Source organism: Tachypleus tridentatus, chromosome 7, assembly GCF_004210375.1.
Source record: "Tachypleus tridentatus isolate NWPU-2018 chromosome 7, ASM421037v1, whole genome shotgun sequence".
In the NCBI taxonomy this organism is placed as follows: Eukaryota; Metazoa; Arthropoda; class Merostomata; order Xiphosura; family Limulidae; genus Tachypleus; species Tachypleus tridentatus.
This window is the reverse complement of record NC_134831.1, coordinates 185,036,301-185,057,066: the sequence shown is the minus strand read 5'-3', so window position 1 is coordinate 185,057,066 and position 20,766 is coordinate 185,036,301. Positions and strand designations below refer to the sequence as shown.

Below are 20,766 nucleotides of genomic sequence, written 5' to 3'. Positions count from 1 at the left end.
CTACGTAGGAGGGCTAAAATAGCCCACGAAATATTTAATTTAGGGCTGAAAATGCTCGAGTAAACTCAGTTTATCATTTAAGCGCTGATACGATAAACACATACCATACCGTACTAAAAACAAGGCTTATGTCACTCAGACTAGAATCATACATACTAAAAACAAGGCTTATGTCACTCAAAGTAGAATTATTTGAATTAATATTAAAGCACATCTGTAATTCAAATGATTCAATGCTTGAACTCCAGATGATTGATATGGGGAAATTCAATTAGAAATTCAATTGTTTTTTCACCGTTAATAATTGTTCGCATTTGTTTAATTAAATAATAAATAACTTGGTTGAGAGCCATCTGGTGATAATTTTATTTTTATAAAATCGACTGCTGAATATGTTTAGAAAAGTTACAAAGCGGCATTTCTTGCTATGATATTACTTCAAAATGTACTAAAGCACGTCTAACTCGAGCGCTTTTATTTCAAACTAAGATTTAACAAATGGCCAGAATAATTGTTTTTGAGTGACCAACATGAGTGTCATAGGCTAGTTATTTAATAATAATCGTGAATAATTTTGTTGTTGTTGTAAAGTATGAGTTTGTTGGAGTTTAAGCTTGATATTGGTTGTGAGATATGGACACTCAAGAAAAAGATTGAGTTATAAATGGTAGTCACGTGCCATACATTTAAGAGTGGTACCGAACATTTCGCTTCTCTCTCCTCGTTCGTTCAGAAGACAAATAGTAAAAACATTTGAAGACTGTTAGAGCCTTCGAATTTGGTAAGCTTGATGTTGGTAAAATAAGTAGATTCTCTCAGTGCACGTAATTTCACTTTTCTGAATGAACTAAATAATTGAAAAAAAAATTTGCTCAGAGAAATAATGATTTTTATTTCCTATTTCCTTAACATAGAAGGCCCAGGTGGTTAAGGTACTCGACTCGTAATCTGAGGGTCGCGGGTTCGAATCTCGTCATACCAAACATCTCGCACTTTCAGACGTAGTGGCGTTATAATATGACGGTCAGTCTCCCTATTCGTTGGCAAAAGAGTAGCCCCAGAGTTGGCGATGGGTGGTGGTGACTAGCTGCCTGCACTATAGTCTTACACTGCTAAATTATGGACGGATAGCGCAGATAGCCCTCGTGTAGCTTTGGAGGAAACTAAGAAAAAAAAACAACCTTATCTTAGAAATCTATTCCAATGAATAATAATAATTATTAATTAAAAGGTGTTATAAGTCAGTCTAACATTTGACCGTGAGGATGCTGTTGTTTTTATCTTATGAGCCTTGACTCGGCTGAACTGTAAGTTTGACAAATGCAAACATGGAAAATGATTCAGATATAGTTAGGTTTTTTGAGCGGCCTCTGGTTTAGCTTTAACTGCTCTCCAGCGATTACGAATGGCAATAATATTGCAGAAGAAAAGAATGGCACGTGTGAAAACAACACTAAACAGATCAAACTTATACTCAGCACGATTTTAATTTGAAAAATCATGAGAAACAGAACTTCCAGTTGTTTGATAAATGTCACGTGACCCAACATCAAAGAACTGTAAAGTACACGTCGAACAAGGCCACGGTTATTGATTGGCTGATAACGTGAGATTCAAGGGTGGTGGCGACAAGCGGTGGGTTTGAGAACCACAACCAGAGCTGTGTTTTATCAAATGTATGTGCTGGAGCTTGCTCACTAGCTAGCAGGCTGTCCTCTGCCTATTGTCACGTAAGTATATTTCATTCCTCATGTCGGTTCTTTGAATTACATGATGCAAAAAAAAGAAGGAAAGTGATAGTTTTGTTCTCTGCATTTGACAAAGATTTATGTTGTCCGAGATAGCAAAAACAAGCTTCTCATGTCATACTGAACTACACTATTATTTTGAAGTCTTTAAGAACAGAAGGAAAGGAGTTTGTCATAAGAAATTCTGTAGTTTCTAAGTAATAATGCTTCTTATGAAAAAGGTATTTGTTTATCATTTGACAGGATTTTTGTGACGTTGGCTGTTCCAGTGTAACGTAAATGCATAGTGCCATCTGTGACACAATAACCTTTCTGTATTTTATTTAGTTATCTACTGTCGATATAATACGTTCTTACCACGTTTGTTAAGGTGAATATTGCTTGTATATATCCATTGTTATTTTGTTAAATATTTTATAAGAGTTTATGGTTGTTGTGAGTTTTAGGATTGGTAATGTCATTATTTTTTTATGACCTCTCACCTCCAGGTAAACTCCGGAGTATAATTGTTTCGGTGATCACAGTGCCAACAGCGTATTGTGAAGCCTTTTGCTTCAAGAAACGTTGTTTTTGTTATACTGTTTTGCTCTTTTGCTGTTGTTCACAGTTTTAAATATATTCACATTTGCACGTGCTGTTACATTATTTTTGTGTTTTATGTTAATGTTTTTACCATTAAGAGTTTTGGTTAGTTCACATCTGCACACCGGTTACATCATTTTTGTGTTTTTGTTGCATGTTTTTAACAGCGTTAATAGTTTTAAGTAGTTCACACTTACACGTGATGTTACAACAATTCTGTGTTTTGTGTTACATGTTTTTACCACTGTTAAGGGTTTTGATTTGTTCACACTTGCATGTGACGTTACATTGGTTCTGTGTTTTTGTCGTATGTTTTTACCATTGTAAATAGTTTTAATTAGTTTACATTTACAAGTGATGTCACATTAATTCCGTGTTTTGTGCATATGTATATATTTATTTATTATTGTTGTGAATATCAAATTTCTAGTTCATACTTTCATCTGAAGAAAGAGAATGATAAGTACCTTGAACATGTTTTTTTTTTCCATTTAGTTTTAATTAGTTCACACCTGTATATGTTGTTAAATTATTTCTGTGTCTTATGTTAATATTTTTACCATTAAGTTTTTTAATTAGTTCACATCTTCACGAAGTGTTACATGTTTTTACTTTACTGAATCTATTAGGTTGTAAATGGAAATAAAAATATAATACACCAAACAAACGCTATTTTCCCGTAGTATGCAAATATTTGCTTTTACTTCCATGGACCTGGTATGACCATGTGGTTAGGACACTCGACTCCCAGTCTAAGGGTCACGGGTTCGAATACTCGTCACATGAAATATTCTCGCCCTGTCAGCCTTCGGGGCGTTATAATATGACGGTCAATCTCTATATTCGTTGGTAAAAGAGTAGCTCAAAAGTTGGCGGGTGGGTGGTAGTGACTAGTTGCTATTCCTTTAGTTTTACACTTCTAAATTAGGGACGACTAGTGCAGATATCCCTCGTGTAGCTTTGCGCGAAATTCCAAAGAAACAAACTCAAAAATCATATCAATAGTACAGATATTAGTGTCTGTTTCGGTCATCCCAGTGAAAAGTTCTAAAATCGTTTATCTTAAGATAATTAAGTTTTATTGCTTGCGAACAATGCAACATTTGTGTCCATCGGTTTACCTCCTACAGAGAAATTTCCATCCGAAAGTGAGTCCTTCCCTCCTTTTGTGTAAAGTTTATAATGAAACTACATTGTTTTTACAAAGTAATTTACCTATAGAAGACTTATTTTCAGGTCAAGACTAGTCCGTAGACACTGGGAGTATTTCCGAAAGGCACGAGTAGACTATTCCCGGTTCCAAGTAAAAGGTTGACTAATGTAATGTTTGCATAGAATAGAAGCGTTGTGGATGTAATCACGATGGGGTTTCTGTCAAAGTTAAAGATATCAGGAAGAGAGATCGTCCAAAAATCATTAGAATCCAGTCAAAAAGCGGGCAATAAAATCACGAGACAGTTTGTTCTTTTCATTATAACCACTTTAGTTGTCTTAGATTGGTCGGTGATTGACTGGCTAAGATATGATTGAGTAAACCTCAGCCAATCACAGTTAAGAATAGCTGAAAAACAATTGTTGTTATTTCTTTCAAGTAAACACAGTGTCCTAGATGCCATGAACGTAGATCAATATCAAAATGGGAAGACATTAGATAAACGTAGCCTTGCTTTGGGAAGACTTTTATAAATAGCAAAAAATATTTTAGGAGTTTCAAAGTTTTGTCAAAGGAAGAGATGGAACCGTAAACGCGTTGAGCCACAACATGGTAATTTCTGTTTCTGACGATTTTAGGGTTAAAAACAACAAAATTTTGTCTTAGGTAGCATTGTCTTTCAAGTGTGTCACTAGCTAGCCAGTAGAGAAACTGAACACGTGCTCAACAAATTAAACCATTTGGATACTTAACGGAACAAGTATGATGAAATTTTCTGGTTTTCTGTGTTACAAATAAAATATTTTGTTCGTGATAACTGGGCAAGTTAACAAATAAAAACTAAGTCGGTGAAAATGAATTTTGTAATTATATCATCAAGACTAGCGACGCGAATAGTAATCCTACATTTAGAACAGAGATCTAAACCTTGGATCAAATTTGTAAGGTAAATTAGCCTAGTGACTAATGCGAATCGTCAGAAACAACATTTAAGGGTCGCGAGTTCAAATCCCCGTCACACCAAACATACTCGCTCTTTCAACGGTGGGGGGGAGGGGGCTATAATTTGATGGCCAAGTCCACTGTTCGTTGGTAAAAGAGTAGCCCAAGAGTTGGCGGTGGGTGGTAATGGCTAGCTGCCTTACTTGCAGTCTTACAGTGCTAAATTAGGAACGGCTAGCGCAGATAGCCCTTTTGTAGCTTTGCATGAGATTCAATAAAACAAACAAAAATAGCATACGACTGAAATGCTTTCCAGGCAAATAAAATAAATATAAAACACTTTTGAAGTTATGTGAACAATTATTAAGCTAACAAGTCTAATAAAACTACTAAATACTAAAGTTTCCATGTATGATGTTACTCACGTAAGTATCCATGTACGATGTTACTCACGTAAGGCTTACAGAGTACAAGAATTACTTCTATATTTAGTTCAACGAACGGTCTTGTTTCTTTCTTTCTCTCACATTTTGATTGATTGATTGCATTGTAGTTGTATCGCTTCTTGGCTTCTATATCTGTGTATGAAATAAACAACACGACATATCTGTGACAAAATAATCTTTGGCAGGTGTTAAACAAGGCTGACAGGTAAAACACGTGATCTCTCTACTGGTACTATAGTCTAGCAGTTTCTTTCTGTTGGCGATCGTACCAAAACGCGTGAAACTACACGTGCTATATACTTTTATGGTACCTGTTGAGTTGTGCCGCATGTATGTTGCTATTTCTTTTTAAACACAAAGCTACGCAAAGGGCTATCTGTACTGTGTTTGCCATGGGTATCAAAATCCGGTTTCTAGTGGTATAAATTTACTGTAGCACTAGGGGACCACTTGTATGTTATGAGATAAAATAGTTTTTATGCTTTTTTGCCTTATGGTTACTTACACTGAGACAGTTCATTTTCACTTGAAATAAAAATGTATCTCAGAACGGCTGGTAGGGGTATTAACACTTTTATTGATTAGCAGAGAACAACATTTCGACCTGAAGATGACCTAGGAAGGTCAAAGCATTGTTCTCTGCATACCAGTAAGTGTAAAAACCCATAACAGCCGTTCTGAGATACATTTGTACAGTTGCTTTTCAGTTTAAGGTTTGTTTTTAATACGTATCAGAATGTAACTACTTAAGACACAGGTTAGGGAAAGTGTCTCCCCTTGGGAACAGGAATATGACCTGTCTGGCTCTTATGTTTTGAAGTGTATAACGAAACGTGAGTTTCTTTTTAGAATAAATAGTGTTAGGCAATATATAACATGTAACACTGATCATATTAGAAACACGACATTTATGCTTTCTGTATCATATGCATATATTCTGTATTTGGTCTTGTAGAGCTCACGTTATGTGTAACGTATGCTTAGATTCTGTATTTGATGTTATGGAGTGTACGTTATGTGTAACACATATTTATAATCTGTATTTGGTGTTATGGGATGCACGTTATGTGTAACATTTACTCTGTATTTGGTGTTATGGAGTGCGTCTCATGTGTAACATAATCTTATAGTTAATAATACACATGGATGATACAGAACTTACGCCGTAAGTGTATAATCTGTATTTGGCGTTATGACGTTTACGTCAGGTGTATCATGACCTCGTGTATTCAGTTTCTTAATTTTTATACAAATTTTTGTGATTTCCGTACAATACAGGCTATGTAGCAAACTGTGTGTATTTGTAAAGTAATGACAGGAAACACTGGGCGTTTTTATGCACGTGCTGCCGTAGTTACGAGCTCGGTGTGAGACAGATGTTTTGAAAGTTTTTAAAAATATTGTGTCACCAGTTTGTTTCAACAACGTGTATTTAGAAATCAATTTGTATGTGTGTATTTAAGTAGGAAGTTTTCAAAATATGTTTTCATTAGTTATTTATGGTATTTTTTTTTTTACTTTACAACCATTTTTTTTGTTGATTTTGTTCCATATTTTTATTGTCATAGCGTGTACAACTAATTGATAACTCCAGACATTTTTAAACATATAAACTATTTTTTTAAATTTTTTTAGAGTTTACATCTGGTAATTGGTCCCTGAAAATTTAATTCACTAATTGATAATCTGAGACATTACCTTATGGTAATAGCTTCATAGCAATTGGTCTTTTAATTATTTATTTTATAGTAAAGCTAGTTTATAGTAATAGGTTTTGTGATAATTTACATCACAATAATTGTCCTTCTGAGTAGTTATATCATAGTAATTGGTTTCCTGAAAATTTAACTCGCGTTAATATCTACAGTCCATTCAATTCTATCAGGTACCATTGCAGAACTGGATCACGCAGCAAAACGTTTGGTACAAGGTGTATGTGTGTGTTTTTCTTTTTTAATTTACCTTTAGGGATTTAATATAAAAATAGACATTAAATGAAGAAACTTAGCATTGTTTTCCCGTTGTAAAGAGAGCTAGTTAGCAGCAACTGGTAATTCGTTCAGGCATCAAGCACATTTTTCTTGTAATACGTGTTTGTTCACCGAAAATCAATTGAAGTTAATGGTAGATGAACCTGTTGTAATACAGCTAAATAAGTTAATGTTCCAGGTCATCCGTTTTTGCAATTAAAGTAACTGTAATTACTAAGTTTTTTGTTCGTTTTTTATACAACTTCAATTAAGTTAACTTTGGAACTTATGGTAATGTGATTCTATACTGGTATTGAGTCTTCAACCTCACATACAAATTTCGAATTAGAAAAGCTACATACATCATAGACAATGTTTATTTTGAATTTCGCGCAATGCGACATGAGGGTGTCTAAGGGGCTATCGTCCCTGATTTAGCAATGTAAGACTAGAGGGGGCTCAGTATGGCTAGGTGGGTTAAGGCATTCGACTTGTAATCTAGGGGTCGCAGGTTCGAATGCCAGTCGCAGCAAACATGCTCGCCCTTTCAGTCTTGGAAGCGTTATAATGTGACGGTCAATCCCATTATTCGTTGGTAAAAGAGTAGCCCAAGACTTTGCAGTGGGTAGTGATGACTAGCTGCCTCCCCTCTAGCCTTATACTGCTAAATTAGGGACGGCTAGCGGATATAGCTCTTGTGTAGCTTTGCGCAAAATTAAAAAAAAAAGAAGACTATAAGGAAGGTAGCTGAGCTAGCCATCACCACCCACTGCAAACTTTTGGCCTACCTTTTTTGCCAACGAATAGTGAGATTGACCAAAACATTATAATAGCTGGAAGAATGACCCCAAGAATACGAGTCGAGCACCCTAACCACTTGGTGATGCCAAGTCTCATAGACAAAGAAAAACAGTTAAAAGCTTAAAAATAGGTTGAGTTGATGTAAATTATGAAAATATTTAATCCACTCTGCGTTAATAAAATAAAAAGATACGTTAAGATCAAGATTCTAGACTATCGAACTTTTTCAATTTATACCAAAACTATTCTAAATTCAAAGCATAAGTTATCATCTGATTTATATTTTTGTAAATCTACTGAATGGTTGAGCAGAAACCCAATAAAATGTTCACGATAAAGTTTCACCAGGCGGCGCCACTGACAGAAATATTATTTTTTGTTTTGCTTTCAGCGAAAAGCTACACTATGGGTTAACTGCGCCTTGCCAACCGTGGGAAATCTAACTCTGCTTTTTAGAATCATATGTCTGTATGACTAAGGCTGAGGCGTTTAGAACTTACTCGGAAAATCTGTCAATTCTTGACTTTGGTGGTGATTTATCAGACTCGGTGTATGGAATAAACACGATTAATGCGATAATTACATCATATCTCAAACAACTATTAATGCATACACTAAATATAAATACAAACCTGTGGAAGAATGACTGTTATCACCTTAATATTCCAATGCATTATTTAAGTAACAAACGAATTCTTTCAGGAAATTGAGCATACCTGCTATTAAAATAATAATTTAAAATGCAAGAAATAAAGATTGGACAGTGTATACTTTCTCAAGGATTTGTACTGTTTTGAACAAAGGGGTACCTGGCGCGGCGTAGTGGTTAGTTTGTTGAACTGCGGATCAAAGGATCCGGGATTGGGTTCGGGACGTGAATTTTCAAAACCCTTGTGGCAGCGGGTGCTGCTGCTGGTTGGTTTCCATTCCTTTGGTCAGAAGCTCAAAATCGCAAATTCATTGAGTTTTCTAAATTGTCAGATTAACAATATATGTGAAACAGTTAAGGCTTTCTTACTATAGCTTTTCCTCGAATGATTAAACACTACACTTGATTAGTGACATATTAATAAACGTATTATTGGACGATTTGCGCATACTACGCTGAAAGGAGTAGTTAGTGTAACCCTAATGGAGTCGGCATTTATAAGACCGTTTTGATGGCAAGGAATAACAAAAAAAAATAAATAAATATCTTTTTAGTAAAGAGGTCAACAGAGAATAATTCTGCGAATTTTCTTTCGTTAAAGGTTAGCGATAAAAGAAAAATAAAATATTCATTAGTGAAAGAACTTAATGATTAGTAAATGTAATTACTTTTATTTTTTGTTGGCAAAAGGTTAAAAGACGATTAGTAAATAAACTCCTCTATTGCCAAAATGTTGACAGGCGATTAGCTGGTGTAAGCCTCTGTGATGAAGAGACTTAAACACAATCTGAACGTGTAGCAGTGTTTTCTTCATTATCATGACGAATGGATAGAACTGAGTTTGTGCTGATATTTTTGGTTTGTTTTTTCAAAAGAACAGGAATTTCTGTTTATTTTTATAAACTTTCACTTTCTATCCTGACAAACGAGTTTATAAGAAAATTGAAGTTTTAAGATCATAATAAAAGTTTCTGACACGTTGGACCGTAAGATTTGTTTGAACTTAGCACAAAGCAACACAGTGAGTTATTTATGCTCTGCCAACAATGGGTATCGAAACCATGTTGTAAGCCCGTAGACATCCAGCTCTGCCACTGGGGGGCTTGACCGTAACAAAACTGAAGGTTGAACATTATAATGAAAGTTTCTGACACGTGGAACCGTATTTGTTTGTTTGAAGTTAAGTTTGTAAGAAAAGCAAAAACGCTCATAAAAACTGCAGAACCCAAAATTAAAACTGTAATTTTCTATGTATCCACGCATGGACCTAATGAACCTCCGTACCAATTATCGTGAATATCCATTCACACCTTGCAAAATACTTACATGAACATACAACAGACAGTGTTGTTATGTTAATATATAGATAAGTAGATACATGGACATACAACAGACAGTGTTACTATGTTTATATAGATAAGTAGTTACAGGAATATACAACAGACAGCGTTGCTATGTTTATATAGATAAGTTGTTACATGGACATACAACAGTGTTGTTTATATAGATAAGTAGTTACATGGACATACAACAGAATGCGTTGTTATATTTATATAGATAAGTAGTTACATGGACATACAACAGACAGTGTTGTTATGTTTATATAGATAAGTAGTTACATGGACATACAACAGACAGCGTTGCTATGTTTATATAGATAAGTTGTTACATGGACATACAACAGACAGTGTTGTTATGTTTATATAGATGAGTAGTTACATGGACATACAACAGACAGTGTTGTTATGTTTATATAGATAAGTAGTTACATGGACATACAACAGACAGTGTTGTTATGTTTATATAGATGAGTAGTTGCATGGACATACAACAGACAGTGTTGTTATGTTTATATAGATAAGTAGTTGCATGGACATACAACAGACTGTTACTATGTTTATATAGATAAGTAGTTACATGGACATACAACAGACAGCGTTGTTATGTTTATACAGATAAGTATTTACATGGATAAACAACAGTGTTGTTATGTTTATATAGATAAGTAGTTACATGGACATACAACAGTGTTACTATGTTTATATAGATAAGTAGTTACATGGACATACAACAGACAGTGTTATGTTTATATAGATAAGTAGTTACATGGACATACAACAGACAGTGTTGTCATGTTTATATAGATAAGTAGTTACATGGAGATACAGACAGTGTTGTTATGTTTATATAGATGAGTAGTTGCATGGACATACAACAGACAGTGTTACTATGTTTATATAGATAAGTAGTTACATGGACATACAACAGACTGTTACTATGTTTATATAGATAAGTAGTTACATGGACATACAACAGACAGCGTTGTTATGTTTATATAGATAAGTAGTTACATGGACATACAACAGTGTTACTATGTTTATATAGATAAGTAGTTACATGGACATACAACAGACAGTGTTATGTTTATATAGATAAGTAGTTACATGGACATACAACAGACAGTGTTGTTATGTTTATATAGATAAGTAGTGACATAGACATACAACAGTGTTATTATGTTTATGTAGATAAGTTGTTACAGGGACATACAACAGACAGCGTTGTTATGTTTATATAGATAAGTAGTTACATGGACATACAACAGTGTTACTATGTTTATATAGATAAGTAGTTACATGGACATACAACAGACAGTGTTATGTTTATATAGATAAGTAGTTACATGGACATACAACAGACAGTGTTATGTTTGTATAGATAAGTAGTTACATGGACATACAACAGACAGTGTTGTTATGTTTATATAGATAAGTAGTTACATGGACATACAACAACAGTGTTACTATGTTTATATAGATAAGTAGTTACATGGACATACAACAACAGTGTAACTATGTTTATATAGATAAGTTACATGGACATACAACAGACAGTGTTGTTATGTTTATATAGATAAGTAGTGACATTGACATACAACAGACAGTGTTGTTATGTTTATATAGATAAGTAGTTACATGGACATACAACAGACAGCGTTGTTATGTTTATATAGATAAGTAGTTACATGGACATACAACAGTGTTACTATGTTTATATAGATAAGTAGTTACATGGACATACAACAGACAGTGTTATGTTTATATAGATAAGTAGTTACATGGACATACAACAGACAGTGTTGTTATGTTTATATAGATAAGTAGTTACATGGACATACAACAGACAGTGTTCCTATGTTTATATAGATAAGTAGTTACATGGACATACAACAGACAGTGTTACTATGTTTATATAGATATGTAGTTACATGGACATACAACATACAGTGTTGCTATATTTATATAGATAAGTAGTTACATGGACATACAACAGACAGTGTTGCTATGTTTATATAGATAAGTAGTTAAATGGACATACAACAGAATGCATTGTTATATTTATATAGATAAGTAGTTACATGGACATACAACAAACAGTGTTACTATGTTTACATAGATAAGTAGTTACATAGACATACAACAGTGTTATTATGTTTATATAGATAAGTAGTTACATGGACATACAACAGACAGTGTTGTTATGTTTATATAGATAAGTAGTTACATGGACATACAACAGTGTTACTATGTTTATATAGATAAGTAGTTACATGGACATACAACAGACAGTGTTATGTTTATATAGATAAGTAGTTACATGGACATACAACAGACAGTGTTGTTATGTTTATATATATAAGTAGTTACATGGAGATACAACAGACAGTGTTGTTATGTTTATATAGATAAGTAGTTACATGGACATACAACAGTGTTACTATGTTTATATAGATAAGTAGTTACATGGACATACAACAGACAGTTGTTATGTTTATATAGATAAGTAGTTACATGGACATACAACAGACAGTGTTATGTTTATATAGATAAGTAGTTACATGGACATACAACAGACAGTGTTGTTATGTTTATATAGATAAGTAGTTACATGGACATACAACAACAGTGTAACTATGTTTATATAGATAAGTTACATGGACATACAACAGACAGTGTTGTTATGTTTATATAGATAAGTAGTTACATGGACATACAACAGACAGTGTTGTTATGTTTATATAGATAAGTAGTTACATGGACATACAACAGACAGTGTTGTTATGTTTATATAGATAAGTAGTTACATGGACATACAACATACAGTGTTACTATGTTTATATAGATAAGTAGTTACATGGACATACAACAGACAGTGTTACTATGTTTATATAGATAAGTAGTTACATGGACATACAACAAACAGTGTTACTATGTTTATATAGATAAGTAGTTACATGGACATACAACAGACAGTGTTATTATGTTTATATAGATAAGTAGTTACATGGACATACAACAGACAGTGTTGTTATGTTTATATAGATAAGTAGTTACATGGAGATACAACAGTGTTACTATGTTTATATAGATAAGTAGTTACATGGACATACAACAGACAGTGTTATGTTTATATAGATAAGTAGTTACATGGACATACAACAGACAGTGTTGTTATGTTTATATATATAAGTAGTTACATGGACATACAACAGACAGTGTTGTTATGTTTATATAGATAAGTAGTTACATGGACATACAACAGACAATGTTGTTATGTTTATATAGATAAGTAGTTACATGGACATACAACAGACAGTGTTGTTATTATATACATAAGTAGTTACATGGACATACAACAGACAGTGTTGTTATGTTTATATAGATAAGTAGTTACATGGACATACAACAGACAGTTATGTTTATATAGATAAGTAGTTACATGGACATACAACAACAGTGTAACTATGTTTATATAGATAAGTAGTTACATGGACATACAACAGACAGTGTTGTTATGTTTATATAGATAAGTAGTGACATTGACATACAACAGACAGTGTTGTTATGTTTATATAGATAAGTAGTTACATGGACATACAACAAACAGTGTTACTATGTTTATATAGATAAGTAGTTACATGGACATACAACAGACAGTGTTACTATGTTTATATAGATAAGTAGTTACATGGACATACAACAGACAGCATTGTTATGTTTATATAGATAAGTAGTTACATGGACATACAACAGACAGCGTTGTTATGTTTATATAGATAAGTAGTTACATGGACATACAACAGTGTTGATTATATAGATAAGTAGTTACATGGACATACAACAGACAGTGTTATGTTTATATAGATAAGTAGTTACATGGACATACAACAGACAGTGTTATGTTTATATAGATAAGTAGTTACATGGACATACAACAGACAGTGTTATGTTTGTATAGATAAGTAGTTACATGGACAAACAACAGACAGCGTTATGTTTATATAGATAAGTAGTTACAGGGACATAGAACAGACAGCGTTGTTATGTTTATAAAGATAAGAAGTGACATTGACATACAACAGACAGTGTTACTATGTTTATATAGATAAGTAGTTACATGGACATACAACATACAGTGTTACTATGTTTATATAGATAAGTAGTTACATGGACATACAACAGACAGTGTTACTATGTTTATATAGATAAGTAGTTACATAGACATACAACACAGTGTTACTATGTTTATATAGATAAGTAGTTACAGGAACATACAACAGAATGCGTTATATTTATATAGATAAGTAGTTACATGGACATACAACAGACAGTGTTATTATTTTTATATAGATAAGTAGTTACATGGACATACAACAGACAATGTTGTTATTTTTATATAGATAAGTAGTTACATGGACATACAACAGACAGTGTTACTATGTGTATATAAATAAGTAGTTACATGGACATACAACAAGTAGTGTTGTTATGTTTACATAGATAATTACTTACATGGACATACAACAGACAGTGTTGTTATGTTTATATAGATAAGTAGTTACATGGACATACAACAGACAGTGTTGTTATGTTTATATAGATGAGTAGTTGCATGGACATACAACAGACAGTGTTGTCATGTTTATATAGATAAGTAGTTACATGGAGATACAGACAGTGTTGATATTTTTATATACATAAGTAGTTACATGGACATACAAAAGACAGTGTTATGTTTATATAGATAAGTAGTTACATGGACATACAACAGACAGTGTTGTTATGTTTATATAGATAAGTAGTGACATGGACATACAACAGACAGTGTTACTATGTTTATATAGATAAGTAGTTACATGGACATACAACAGACAGTGTTACTATGTTTATATAGATATGTAGTTACATGGACATACAACATACAGTGTTGCTATGTTTATATAGATAAGTAGTTAAATGGACATACAACAGAATGCATGGTTATATTTATATAGATAAGTAGTTACATGGACATACAACAAACAGTGTTACTATGTTTACATAGATAAGTAGTTACATAGACATACAACAGTGTTATTATGTTTATGTAGATAAGTTGTTACAGGGACATACAACAGACAGCGTTGTTATGTTTATATAGATAAGTAGTTACATGGACATACAACAGACAGTGTTGTTATGTTTATATAGATAAGTAGTTACATGGACATACAACAGACAGTGTTATGTTTATATAGATAAGTAGTTACATGGACATACAACACACAGTGTTGTTATGTTTATATAGATAAGTAGTTACATGGACATACAACAGACAGTGTTATGTTTATATAGATAAGTAGTTACATGGACATACAACAGACAGTGTTATGTTTATATAGATAAGTAGTTACATGGACATACAACAGACAGTGTTATGTTTATATAGATAAGTAGTTACATGGACATACAACAGACAGTGTTATGTTTGTATAGATAAGTAGTTACATGGACATACAACAGACAGTGTTATGTTTATATAGATAAGTAGTTACATGGACATACAAGAGACAGTTATGTTTATATAGATAAGTAGTTACATGGACATACAACAACAGTGTAACTATGTTTATATAGATAAGTTACATGGACATACAACAACAGTGTAACTATGTTTATATAGATAAGTTACATGGACATACAACAGACAGTGTTGTTATGTTTATATAGATAAGTAGTTACATGGACATACAACAGACAGTGTTGTTATGTTTATATAGATAAGTAGTTACATGGACATACAACATACAGTGTTACTATGTTTATATAGATATGTAGTTACATGGACATACAACAGACAGTGTTACTATGTTTATATAGATAAGTAGTTAAATGGACATACAACAGAATGCATTGTTATATTTATATAGATAAGTAGTTACATGGACATACAACAAACAGTGTTACTATGTTTACATAGATAAGTAGTTACATAGACATACAACAGTGTTATTATGTTTATGTAGATAAGTTGTTACAGGGACATACAACAGACAGCATTGTTATGTTTATATAGATAAGTTGTTACATGGACATACAACAGACAGTGTTGTTATGTTTATATAGATAAGTAGTTACATGGACATACAACAGACAGTGTTGTTATGTTTATATAGATAAGTAGTTACATGGACATACAACAGACAGTGTTACTATGTTTATATAGATAAGTAGTTACATGGACATACAACAGACAGTGTTATATGTTTATATAGATAAGTAGTTACATGGACATACAACAGACAGTGTTGTTATGTTTATATAGATAAGTAGTTACATGGACATACAACAGACAGTGTTGTTATGTTTATATAGATAAGTAGTTACATAGACATACAACACAGTGTTACTATGTTTATATAGATAAGTAGTTACATAGACATACAACAGAATGCGTTATGTTTATATAGATAAGTAGTTACATGGACATACAACAGACAGTGTTGTTATTTTTATATAGATAAGTAGTTACATGGACATACAACAGACAATGTTATTTTTATACAGATAAGTAATTACATGGACATACAACAGACAATGTTGTTATTTTTATATAGATAAGTAGTTACATGGACATACAACAAGTAGTGTTGTTATGTTTACATAGATAATTACTTACATGGACATACAACAAGTAGTGTTGTTATGTTTACATAGATAAGTAGTTACATGGACATACAACAGACAGTGTTATGTTTATATAGATAAGTAGTTACATGGACATACAAGAGACAGTGTTATTATGTTTATATAGATAAGTAGTTACGTGGCATACAAGAGACAGTTATGTTTATATAGATAAGTAGTTACATGGACATACAAGAGACAGTTATGTTTATATAGATAAGTAGTTACGTGGCATACAAGAGACAGTTATGTTTATATAGATAAGTAGTTACATGGACATACAAGAGACAGTGTTATTATGTTTATATAGATAAGTAGTTACATGGACATACAACAGACAGTTATGTTTATATAGATAAGTAGTTACATGGACATACAACAACAGTGTTACTATGTTTATATAGATAAGTAGTTACATGGACATACAACAGACAGTGTTGTTATGTTTATATAGATAAGTAGTTACATGGACATACAACAGACAGTGTTGTTATGTTTATATAGATAAGTAGTTACATGGACATACAACAGACAGTGTTGTTATGTTTATATAGATAAATAGTTACATGGACATACAACAGACAGTGTTACTATGTTTATATAGATAAGTAGTTACATGGACATACAACAGACAGTGTTACTATGTTTATATAGATAAGTAGTTACATGGACATACAACAACAGTGTTACTATGTTTATATAGATAAGTAGTTACATGGACATACAACAGTGTTATTATGTTTATGTAGATAAGTAGTTACATGGACATACAACAGACAGCGTTGTTATGTTTATATAGATAAGTAGTTACATGGACATACAACAGTGTTACTATGTTTATATAGATAAGTAGTTACATGGACATACAACAGACAGTGTTATGTTTATATAGATAAGTAGTTACATGGACATACAACAGACAGTGTTGTTATGTTTATATAGATAAGTAGTTACATGGACATACAACAGACAGTGTTGTTATGTTTATATAGATAAGTAGTTACATGGACATACAACAGACAGTGTTGTTATGTTTATAGATAGATAAGTAGTTACATGGACATACAACAGACAGTGTTGTTATTATATAGATAAGTAGTTACATGGACATACAACAGACAGTGTTGTTATGTTTATATAGATAAGTAGTTACATGGACATACAACAGACAGTTATGTTTATATAGATAAGTAGTTACATGGACATACAACAACAGTGTAACTATGTTTATATAGATAAGTAGTTACATGGACATACAACAGACAGTGTTGTTATGTTTATATAGATAAGTAGTTACATGGACATACAACAGACAGTGTTGTTATGTTTATATAGATAAGTAGTTACATGGACATACAACAGACAGTGTTATGTTTATATAGATAAGTAGTTACATGGACATACAACAGACAGTGTTGTTATGTTTATATAGATAAGTAGTTACATGGACATACAACAGTGTTACTATGTTTATATAGATAAGTAGTTACATGGACATACAACAGACAGTGTTATGTTTATATAGATAAGTAGTTACATGGACATACAACAGTGTGTTATGTTTATATAGATAAGTAGTTACATGGACATACAACAGACAGTGTTGTTATGTTTATATAGATAAGTAGTTACATGGACATACAACAACAGTGTAACTATGTTTATATAGATAAGTAGTTACATGGACATACAACAGACAGTGTTGTTATGTTTATATAGATAAGTAGTTACATGGACATACAACAGACAGTGTTGTTATGTTTATATAGATAAGTAGTTACATGGACATACAACAGACAGTGTTGTTATGTTTATATAGATAAGTAGTTACATGGACATACAACAGACAGTGTTACTATGTTTATATAGATAAGTAGTTACATGGACATACAACAGACAGTGTTACTATGTTTATATAGATAAGTAGTTACATGGCATACAAGAGACAGTTATGTTTATATAGATAAGTAGTTACATGGACATACAACAGACAGTTATGTTTATATAGATAAGTAGTTACATGGACATACAACAACAGTGTAACTATGTTTATATAGATAAGTAGTTACATGGACATACAACAGACAGTGTTGTTATGTTTATATAGATAAGTAGTTACATGGACATACAACAGACAGTGTTGTTATGTTTATATAGATAAGTAGTTACATGGACATACAACAGACAGTGTTGTTATGTTTATATAGATAAGTAGTTACATGGACATACAACAAACAGTGTTACTATGTGTATATAGATAAGTAGTTACATGGATATACAACAAACAGTGTTACTATGTTTATATAGATAAGTAGTTACATGGACATACAACAACAGTGTTACTATGTTTATATAGATAAGTAGTTACATGGACATACAACAGTGTTATTATGTTTATATAGATAAGTAGTTACATGGACATACAACAGACAGTTTGTTATGTTTATATAGATAAGTAGTTACATGGACATACAACAGTGTTACTATGTTTATATAGATAAGTAGTTACATGGACATACAACAGACAGTGTTATGTTTATATAGATAAGTAGTTACATGGACATACAACAGACAGTGTTGTTATGTTTATATAGATAAGTAGTTACATGGACATACAACAGACAGTGTTGTTATGTTTATATAGATAAGTAGTTACATGGACATACAACAGACAGTGTTGTTATGTTTATATAGATAAGTAGTTACATGGACATACAACAGACAGTGTTGTTATTATATACATAAGTAGTTACATGGACATACAACAGACAGTGTTGTTATGTTTATATAGATAAGTAGTTACATGGACATACAACAGAGTTATGTTTATATAGATAAGTAGTTACATGGACATACAACAACAGTGTAACTATGTTTATATAGATAAGTAGTTACATGGACATACAACAGACAGTGTTGTTATGTTTATATAGATAAGTAGTTACATGGACATACAACAGACAGTGTTGTTATGTTTATATAGATAAGTAGTTACATGGACATACAACAGACAGTGTTATGTTTATATAGATAAGTAGTTACATGGACATACAACAGACAGTGTTGTTATGTTTATATAGATAAGTAGTTACATGGACATACAACAGACAGTGTTGTTATGTTTATATAGATAAGTAGTTACATGGACATACAACAGTGTTACTATGTTTATATAGATAAGTAGTTACATGGACATACAACAGACAGTGTTATGTTTATATAGATAAGTAGTTACATGGACATACAACAGACAGTGTTATGTTTATATAGATAAGTAGTTACATGGACATACAACAGTGTTGTTTATATAGATAAGTAGTTACATGGACATACAACAGACAGTGTTGTTATGTTTATATAGATAAGTAGTTACATGGACATACAACAACAGTGTAACTATGTTTATATAGATAAGTAGTTACATGGACATACAACAGACAGTGTTGTTATGTTTATATAGATAAGTAGTTACATGGACATACAACAGACAGTGTTGTTATGTTTATATAGATAAGTAGTTACATGGACATACAACAGACAGTGTTGTTATGTTTATATAGATATGTAGTTACATGGACATACAACAGACAGTGTTACTATGTTTATATAGATAAGTAGTTACATGGACATACAACAGACAGTGTTACTATGTTTATATAGATAAGTAGTTACATGGACATACAACAAACAGTGTTACTATGTTTATATAGATAAGTAGTTACATAGACATACAACAGTGTTATTATGTTTATGTAGATAAGTTGTTACAGGGACATACAACAGACAGTGTTGTTATGTTTATATAGATAAGTAGTTACATGGACATACAACAGTGTTACTATGTTTATATAGATAAGTAGTTACATGGACATACAACAGACAGTGTTATGTTTATATAGATAAGTAGTTACATGGACATACAACAGACAGTGTTGTTATGTTTATATATATAAGTAGTTACATGGACATACAACAGACAGTGTTGTTATGTTTATATAGATAAGTAGTTACATGGACATACAACAGACAGTGTTGTTATGTTTATATAGATAAGTAGTTACATGGACATACAACAGACAGTGTTGTTGTATTATATAGATTAGTTACATGGACATACAACAGACAGTGTTGTTATGTTTATATAGATAAGTAGTTACATGGACATACAACAGACAGTTATGTTTATATAGATAAGTAGTTACATGGACATACAACAACAGTGTAACTATGTTTATATAGATAAGTAGTTACATGGACATACAACAGACAGTGTTGTTATGTTTATATAGATAAGTAGTTACATGGACATACAACAGACAGTGTTGTTATGTTTATATAGATAAGTAGTTACATGGACATACAACAAACAGTGTTACTATGTTTATATAGATAAGTAGTTACATGGACATACAACAGACAGTGTTACTATGTTTATATAGATAAGTAGTTACATGGACATACAACAGACA

At 32.0% G+C, this 20,766-nt stretch overlaps 1 protein-coding gene across 12 annotated transcripts in view; it reads left to right on the top strand.

Annotated features, from left to right (window-relative positions):
* Positions 1 to 20,766, top strand: part of LOC143257477 (complexin-like) — a 339,522-nt gene that overhangs the window by 73,919 nt on the left and 244,837 nt on the right. The window contains exon 1 of one of the 12 annotated variants that reach the window (XM_076516189.1): positions 1,589 to 1,730. The exons of the other annotated variants lie outside the window; for them this stretch is intronic. The gene's annotated coding sequence lies outside the window, so the exon portion shown is untranslated. Of the gene's footprint in view, positions 1 to 1,588; positions 1,731 to 20,766 lie in introns of those variants that run through there. 12 annotated transcript variants of the gene reach the window in all.